The sequence below is a fragment of the Mus caroli genome, unplaced genomic scaffold, assembly GCF_978045245.1.
Source record: "Mus caroli unplaced genomic scaffold, Mus_caroli_1 scaffold_7, whole genome shotgun sequence".
Classification (NCBI taxonomy): Eukaryota; Metazoa; Chordata; class Mammalia; order Rodentia; family Muridae; genus Mus; species Mus caroli.
In genome coordinates this window covers 89,634,571-89,643,709 of record NW_028227262.1, presented here as the reverse complement: position 1 = coordinate 89,643,709, position 9,139 = coordinate 89,634,571, and the positions used below count along the sequence as shown (strand labels likewise).

Genomic DNA, 9,139 nt, shown 5'->3' with positions numbered 1-9,139 from the left:
TAGAGAAAGGGCCCTGTGGCTGAGTTATGTCAACAGATGCATTCCAGACCATTCCAAGGTCAAGTTCAGAAAGTCAGCAGTGGGAGGTTGCAGTTGGAAGCTGCATGTGAACATCAAGAATAGATCAAGTACATTCACCGTTCTGAAAGAAGTATAAGAGGCCTTTGTTAATGAGACAGGAAAATCATAGCCTGAAAATGCTGACAGTGACATTTCAAAAGGCTCAATCCCTTAGTAATAGCAAGAACGCTCCACCTTTCAAAAAGAAGAAAATGATCAAATGTCTGTTCTTTCTGAGAACTTGATCGTGCAAGGTTATTTCGGTTCACATTTCCTAAGTGGAGATCTTCAGAGGGAGCACAAGGCTCCCCTTGTGAAGCACCTTGCTGGGAATCTGTGGCTGTGACAGCTTCCATTTGATGGCTCAGCCCATCCCCCCTCCTGGCAATTAGAGATCCAAAAAGGAGTTATCTAAACCAGACTTCACTTATAAAATGCCAACAGGAACAGAGCCATCAAGCCTTCTAACTCTGCCCTCATTTCAGAATAAAGGAAGCTTGGAGAGCTGGACCAACATTTAAGAGACACTGAAGAGGGAACAGAATTCCAAGCATGTGCCTCATTAGGAACCTTGTAGGAACCTTTATTATCATCAGTACCACACAGAGCATGGCTCCTCTCTCCACTCCGGCCTTTTTGACTTTCCACACTTTTGCTTTCCTGTCCTTCTTCATCTGTCCTGTAACCTTCTTTGCCTCAAGATATCCCTCCAGTTTATTCACCCACCCTCTTCCCCGACTTCACCTCCTCCTTCTAAGATCTGAGTCATAAAATGTCTGTCAGTTTGACATCTGGGAATTTAAATGAAAAAAATAGCATCACCGTGATCTTCCCACGTTATAAACATGAACTCTCTGAACCCAACTGCCACCGAGGAAGCCCTGGTCCCCATTTTTGACTCTCTGAAAGAAAATTTGGTAAGTGACCACATGGCTAGCTGGGAGGATCTGTCCTTGTTACAGCTACAGAAGTGTTACTGTTGCTTCCATCCTTGTTTATTGAGAAGGGATTGAGGAAAAAGACCCCCTTCTCTTACCTAAGCAAGATTGGAAGGGGGGCTGATATTCAGGGTGTCAGGGAACAAAGAGCACAGCAAGTGGCCTAGAATTTCTTGAGTAGACAAGGAGTTTTAGAATTGGGAAAGGAGGCAGAATTTCAAACAGCAGTTTAAAACTATCAACCACTAGCCTTTCAGAAGGCAATCGTCAAACTGCTTGTCCCTTCCTGGTTAAAACAAGGAAAATCTTGGCCTCTAAGGTGGCCTCAAAGCTAAAAGGGAAACTGAGGACAGAAAATACAATTAGCCCAGGCCTCATTGCTCAAACAAAGGAAAGATAAAAGATAAACATACTGTGACAGATTTGGTCAGCTTTTTTGATCCCCCCCCCTTTTTTTTTTTTAGCTGATGACCCTTTGGGTTTTTTGTTTTTGATTTTGTTTTTCTTTATATTTTCTTTATTTACATTTCAAATGTTATCCCCTTTTCTAGCTTTCCTCCAAAAATACCCCCCTCCCTTTTTTTGATTCCTAAACACCTAGCTTGAGGTTTTGGTTAAAATTGAGCTAGAGTGTTACTAGCCTTCTCATTATCATTTAGCCAGAGGAGAAAATGCGCTCAAGGCTTACAGGCTGGCCAGACAGCCATTTTCACACCTACCTCTACATGTCTTGACAAAGACTTGAGATGTTTAGCTCTCTGTCTTTTTCCTAGCTCAGCCTCCCCCACTTCAGTGGAACTCTGGATTCACTGGAAGTATTGTTCAGCCTTTCTTCCTCTAGTCTCTTTTTGGTGTTCTTGGGAACTCAAACCTAACCTTCAGCTCCCTCAATGGTGGATGGTGGTGAGTCTCCAGTCTTCTAGGGACAGAACAATTTGCCACAAAGAGAACATAACCTCAGATTTACAGAGGGACTTGAATATGCTGGAAAGGGTCCTAAATGAACTCGGGTCACACAGTGAATGTGAGAGAAAGGTAACTGTGTCAAGACAAAAACTCCTTTTTTATTTTTATTATTATTATTTTTTTTTGCTTAAACTTAAACTCAAATATAAAAAAAGGGTTTAGGCTTTGTTTAAAAGTCAGATCTTTTAAAATCCAAATTAAATAGAATCCTAAAGAGAAAAAATATTATAAATGAATTTTTTTGTTATTTTGTTTTTTGCATTTTTGTTTTTTGTTTTTCAAGACAGGGTCTCTTTGTATAACCCTGGAAGTCCCTCTGTAGAACAGGCTGGCCTCACATTTAGAGATCTGCCTACCTCTCTGTCTTTAAAACAGAGATTAAAGACATGTGCCACTACTGCCTGGCTTATAAATGGATTTTTAAAAAAAACCCAGGATAATACATTAGAAATCAGGAAAGAGTATATATGTGTACTGGCTAATTTTGTGTCAACTTGACACAGTTGGAGTTATCACAGAGAAAGGAGCTTCAGTTGAGGAAATGCCTCCATGAGATCCAGCTGTAAGGCATTTTCTCAATTAGTGATCAAGGGGGAAAGGCCCCTTGTGGGTGGTGCCATCTCTGGACTGGTAGTCTTGGGTTCTATAAGAGAGCAGGCTGAGCAAGCCAGGGGAAACAAGCCAATAAGAAACACCCCTCCATGGCCTCTGCATCAGCTCCTGCTTCCTGACCTGCTTGAGTTCCAGTCCTGACTTTCTTTGGTGATAACAGTAGTGTGGAAAGTGTAAGCTGAATAAACTCTTTCTTCCCCAACTTGCTTCTTGGTCATGATGTTTGTGTAGGAATAGAAACCCTGACTAAGACAATATGTAAACAGTTTTTGCTCCAATTACTGAATATAGTTCTACAAACATGGATAAAGTGATATTTCAAGCAATGAAAATATAGTCAAAGATTGCCTGCAAAGGAGGGTGGCATGCACACGTCTCAGATATATGTGCTACATGAATAGGGATGTTCTATTCTTAAAATGTGTCATGATAATCTGGAACAAAGCTAGAGCCGGGAGTGGGTAGCACCTCTCTGCTTTTAGCAAAGCCTTTTACCTCTAGTGAGAGGAGTTGCTGGAGCATCCATCCTCTCTTTGTCCTGTGTGCCTTAGAGTTACTTTATCAGAGCTGACAGTAAGAACATCGTAAAAGCATGATTAGCCTAAAGTTTGAGCATTTATTCTTCCCTGTTATGTATGGTCAAAACATTTCTTATTCCCTTTTAAAGATTAGCAGAATCCTTCTCTGGTGGGGTTCTTACATTGTGGACTTTGCAGGTCCTCAGATCCAGAATAAAATTCAAATCTCTCACTCACTGGCATTGCAGCTATGAACAAACGTCTGTCTCTTTGAACCTGTTTCCTCATTAGTAAAATACCTTACTGTGTTGAGGGGAGTAAAATTGCATCAACCATATACAAAGGCTAGCATATTACTTAACACACACTAAATGATATAAATTGCATGTTGTATCTGTAATGTACGAAATGAAGAGATCATTAACATGACCTTTGGTTGAATGACCTTGGGCTTGGGGCTGGGAATCCTACATTAAATCTCCTCTATTTTTGAACTTTGGGCAGCTCATTTTTACTCAGCAGCTCACTTAGTTCATTTGGGAACCATAGATCATGAAACAGTATTTATCAAGTTGGGTTGTTGTGATGTGTAAATGATCAACATTAGAACAGTGTCCACTCTAGTGAGGGAACAATTATGCAAAATGATTGTATGCATCATAATCAAAGAACATATTTGAATATTTTTGAAATCACATATATTTATTCAAAGGCAGCTTGTGCTGACATTCTTTTTGATAAGAGCCTCTTAGAGGATACTGTGGGGCTTTAGCAAGTCTAGTCACAGGGAATTGGCTCTAAGCTCCTGACTGCCAAATTCTATTTCTGGTTAGTATGTATGCTTTTTAGAATGACATTAGAAACCACAAGATAAAATTAGCTGCTTTCGTGTTACCAAAATAATAACTAAAATACTACATGTGATGATTTTAGTTTTGTCGCAGGTCACATTTAGACCAGCCCTTTAACAAAAAATTACAGACTAACCCTCTTGCATCATCAGAGTCACTCCTAATTTTTCCATTTTGTGGAAATGCTCATGTGCACAAGGCAACCAGAATTCTGTGTATCACCCCTGACTCTAACTTCATGGCTGAGTTGTGATATGCACCATGCATTTGGTGCAGTGTGGAACACTAAGACTTTTTGAAATTTAGAAGAATTTAAGAGATATGACTTCAAATAGATTATAATTTAAGTCAACGTACCACAGAGAGATTTGAGTGGCCTTGTTTATTGCTTCATCACTCCCAATACCAAGAAATAAAACCACCCTGGATGCCTATCAGCCAATTAGTGGATATAGAAAAGTGAAGGGGATTTATTCAGTCATAGAGAATGAATATGTGTTATTTGTCAAAAAATGCATAGAAATGGAGCCAACCTCAGTAAGTGAAATAAGAAAAATTCACAAATTAGAATAGTGTGTATTTTCTCTCACATACAGAGTCTTGATGAATATGTATTTGTGTGTGTGAGTTTGAATGAAAATGGCCTCCATAGATTCATAGGAAGGGGGACTATTAGGAACTGTGGCCTTCTTGGAGCAGATGTGGCCTTGTTGGAGGTCATGTCTCACTGGGGGTGGGCCTTGAGGTTTCAAATGTTTCCTGTGGATGCCTATGGATCCAGGTATAGAACTCTCAGCTACCTCACTAGCATCATGTCTGCTTGTTTGCTTCCATGTTTCCTGCCATTATGATAATGGACTAAACCTCTGAAACATAAACAGCCCCAATTAAATGCTTTGGAGTTGCCATGGTCATGGTGTTTCTTCCTAGCAATAAAGCCCTGAGACAGAAGTTGGCACCAGGCTCTGAGGTACTGCTGAAATAGGCCTGACCATGCTTTTGTTTGGGGGAATGTGGACTTTGAATTACAAAAGCAATTGAATGTTTTAAACAAAGCTTAATGGATCATACTAGCAGAACATAGAAAACAGTGTTTGTGAGGGTGAATTGAACTAAGGGAGCCTGACTCAGGAAGTTTCAGAAGAGAAAAGTATTAGTATGTGATATAGTCTCTTGTGGTAGTTTCTTGTAATATTGTTGTGCCCACATTGCAAAAATCCCAAAGAGACCATCAGGAATCACAACTCACATCTCTAATGCCAGCACAGGAGAGTCTTTATTCAAGCTTGAGCTTGGGCTACAAACCTTCCTGATGTAGGATAGGAGAGTGACCCCTAGGTCTAGGGGAAGGAGGTTTATAAAGAAAAAACACTGTAAGCAGGGCTTCCCAAACCTTGGCATTACCTGAGAGGGAGAAGGAATGTTGGTCTTTAAGCTAATTGGTTTACAGCACCTGGTTAAGCCACAGGGAGCCTACATCAAAAGGAGCATCTTGACCTGGGAAAGTCTTCAGTTTTCTTAGTTCACTCTGTTGTTATCAGCTAGCTGCTGCTGTGTATATTTGCAACGGCCAAGGATATAGTGTGATTTTTCTCAGACCTCAAGGATGGGAGCCATGCCTCCCTAAGGGCAAATTAACTTAGAATGGAGTCTTAAGGACAAAATGGAGTTTATTCTACTATCTCAGTCCCTTCAATATATTGGTGAAGAATGTGCCCTTGCCCAGAATATCTGCCTGAGGCTAAATAAAAAAGTTATGAATTAACAGCTTTGGCAGAGGAGATTTCTATACAGCCCAGTATTGACAGAGTTACTTGGTTACTAGGCTTTATAACCTTAATAATCTCCGATTATAGCCTTAATAGCCTCCAACTGGCCTTATTGGAGGAAGTGTGTCATTGGGGCATGGGTTCTGTGATTTCAAGTCCTCAAGCTAGGCCCAGTATTACTCTCTCTTCCTGTGGATCCAGTTGTATACTCTCAGACATCTATCCAGTACTAGGTCTATATGCTTGCTGTCATCCTTCCCATCATGAGGATGATGTATTAATCCTTTGGACCCATAAGGCAGAAACAATTAAATGTTTTCCTTTATAAGAGTTGCCATGGTCATGAGGTCACGTCACACATATAAAACCTAAGACAATGTGGTTTTGTGTGTGTGTGTATGTGTGTGTGTGTGTGTGTGTGTGTGTGTGTGTGTGTGTGTAGAAGGGAGCAGGGGATATATGAAAGGGAAACAAGAAAGAGCAAATAGAAGCAAAGTACAATATTTTTATATGAACTAAAAATAATAAAAAATACGGATTAAATACTGCCAACTTTCAGTGATATAACTAATTCCAGTGTATCCATTTCTAGTTTTAAGTGATGTTGGCATAATGCAAAGTAGTTTCCAGTTAGCAACAATAGATGGTAAGACTGCATTTCTTACATTATCAAGAACTTGAAAACTACCACATTATGCCGTCAAGAAACAGGCTTTATTTTGATGATAATAAACGTGTGAGCCCCTCCAGCCCTGCCTGCTTTGCTAGGTGCAGTGATTCATTCCCTCCTTTGCCCCGGGGGTCTCCTTCCTGGCCAGATGGAGGGACTGATGGCTGGGTGTGCAGCGACAGCAAACCCATGAGCCAGAAAGCCAAGCTTCTATGTCCCAGGGACTCCAGCACACCACCATGGCAGATTCTGAGAGTCTTTCGGCCCCCAGCTGCTGGTTAGCCTGCACCAGCTTCACGCGCACCAAAAAGTGAAATTTCCTTTTTGCTGAGATTATATTGTGCCTGGTGATTTTGATTTGCTTCAGTGTGTCCACAACATCGGCCTTCTTCTCCCTGTCGGTGACTGGGATGATCTTTGCTGCTGTTTTACTTGTCTTCTACATGTGTGACCTGCACTCCAAGATATCATTCATCAACTGGCCTTGGTCGCACTTCTTCAGATCCCTCATAACAACCATCCTGTACCTGATCACCTCCACTGTTGTGCTTGTAGAAGGAAGAGGCAGCTCCAGAATTGTCGCTGGGATACTGAGCTTATTTGCCACATTGCTCTTTGGCTATGGTGCATACAACGCCTTTCCTCTAAAGTAGCAAAGCCATACAGCAACCCCCATAGACCCCTCTTTCAGCTGTCTCTGCTACCTGTCAATAGCTCTTCCATCAAAAACAGAGGCAGAGGCAGAGGCAGAGGCAGAGGCAGAGGCAGAGGCAGAGGCAGAGGCAGAGGCAGAGGCAGAGGCAGAGGCAGAGGCAGAGGCAAGAGGCAGAGGCAGAGGCAGAGGCAGAGGCAGAGGCAGAGGCAGAGGCAGAGGCAGAGGCAGAGGCAGAGGCAGAGGCAGAGGCAGAGGCAGAGGCAGAGGCAGAGGCAGAGGCAGAGGCAGAGGCAGAGGCAGAGGCAGAGGCAGAGGCAGAGGCAGAGGCAAGATTTATGAGAGTTTGAGGCCAGGGCTACACAGTGAGATCCTGTCTCTCAAACAAAACCTCCTCCGGTTTTCACAACACTCCAGTCATGTCTCTGACCCCACTCAAAGTGCTTATGGTACAAGAGGTTGAATCTAGAGCCGTGTGCATGTTAGGCAAGCATTCTCCACTAAGCTACATCCCTGTAAAAGTGCCTTTATTGGGAGTTTTGTCTTCCAGCCTGCCAATCAAGCCACCTGGGTGTGGCCACCTTTATGAGTGTGCCTAGATTCCCCTTTGCTCTGCAGTACCAGCAGCCCACATCAGTTCTGCTCGAACCATATCTCCACATAAGCTACAAAATGAATGAGCCACTACAAATAACATTTTACTCTGTGTGGGTGAGTTGTGAAGGGTTAAATAAACAATAAAAATATTTTTAAAGTCTAAAATAAATAAATAAATAAATGTGTGAAAGTATACTTACTAGGATCTGTTTCTGTTTTGCTTTCAAGGAGGAAGAGGACCAGCCATGACTCCCTCCTTTGGCCTCAAAGATCAATTTTAACAGTAAAATTCTGACAAATTCATTAAACACCCAGGTTTTCTAAGGCACTATGCCAGCTAGTCCTGTGTTAACCTAATACGAGCTAGATTCATTTGTGAGCAGGAAACCTCAATTGAGAAAACACTTACATAAGATCAGCCACAGGTACCAAACCTGTAGAGCATTCTCTTAATTAGTTGTCAATGTAGGAAAATTTAGCCCCCTGTTGGAAACACCATAGGGTGGGGTTCCTGAGTTCTAGCAGAAAGCAGGTTGAGCAAGCATGAAGAAAAATTCCATAGGCACTTCTCTATTGTCTCTGCATGAGCCCTGGCCTCCAGGTCCCTAACTGGTTGGGTTCCTGTCATGGCTTCCCCCAGTAGATTGTGATTCGGGATATATAAGCCAAATAAACAACTTTCTCCATAAGTTGCTTTTGGTCATAGTATTTCATCCCAACAATAGAAACCCTAACTAAGACAAGCATCTTACTCAAGAATGGCTTCTATACCAAACAGGAAGGTACACTCTAGAATCTCTCTAGGAAGGAAATGGAAGGCAATGTCCAGAAATGGATGCTCTAGTCATTAGAATGTTATTCAAGTTTCCTATTGTATCTCCAAAGACAAATGACCTCTGTTAGGGAGTTCTTACTGAAAATTGCTTTGAAATCCTTATTGTCGGTCATTTTAACACCTTGAACAATATTTTTCTAGGGTGTGATTTTTGGTTAGTGTTTAATGTCATATACATTGTGTGTGTGTATGCATGTGTCAGTGTGTGTGTCTGTGTGTGTGTATGTGTGTTCGCACACACGCCATAGCATGCTTATAGAGGTCAGAGTTTAATATGAAAAAGGCAATTCTCTTTTTCTACTATGTGCGTTTTGAGTGTCAAACTAAAGTTACCAGGCTTGTCAGCAGATTTTTTTTAACACTGCTTTATTGTTCTAAAAATCCAAAATTATCTTAACATTGTTCAAACTGTCAGATTCAGAAATAAGCTTTAGGTCCTTCTTAATAAATATAAACCATAATTGGCAATCATTAGCTAGCTGTGGATAGCATATGAATAAGGAAGCTAAAGACCCAGTCCATGAAATAGAGGCCAAAAATTGGAACCTATACAAGTCAAGGGACAATGTAAAAGCCTACTAGTATTATTCTGCTAAGTGAATGTAGCAATACAATGTCTTTTAAGGGTATATTGCTATGCCTATAAATCAGAGTATCCCTCAACCTTCATC

The 9,139-nt window shown here is 41.3% G+C and overlaps 1 pseudogene; it reads left to right on the top strand.

The window, feature by feature from the left end:
• The first annotated feature begins 6,623 nt into the window (after positions 1-6,623).
• Positions 6,624-7,882, top strand: LOC110295622 (proteolipid protein 2 pseudogene; annotated as a pseudogene).
• The last annotated feature ends 1,257 nt before the right edge of the window (positions 7,883-9,139 follow it).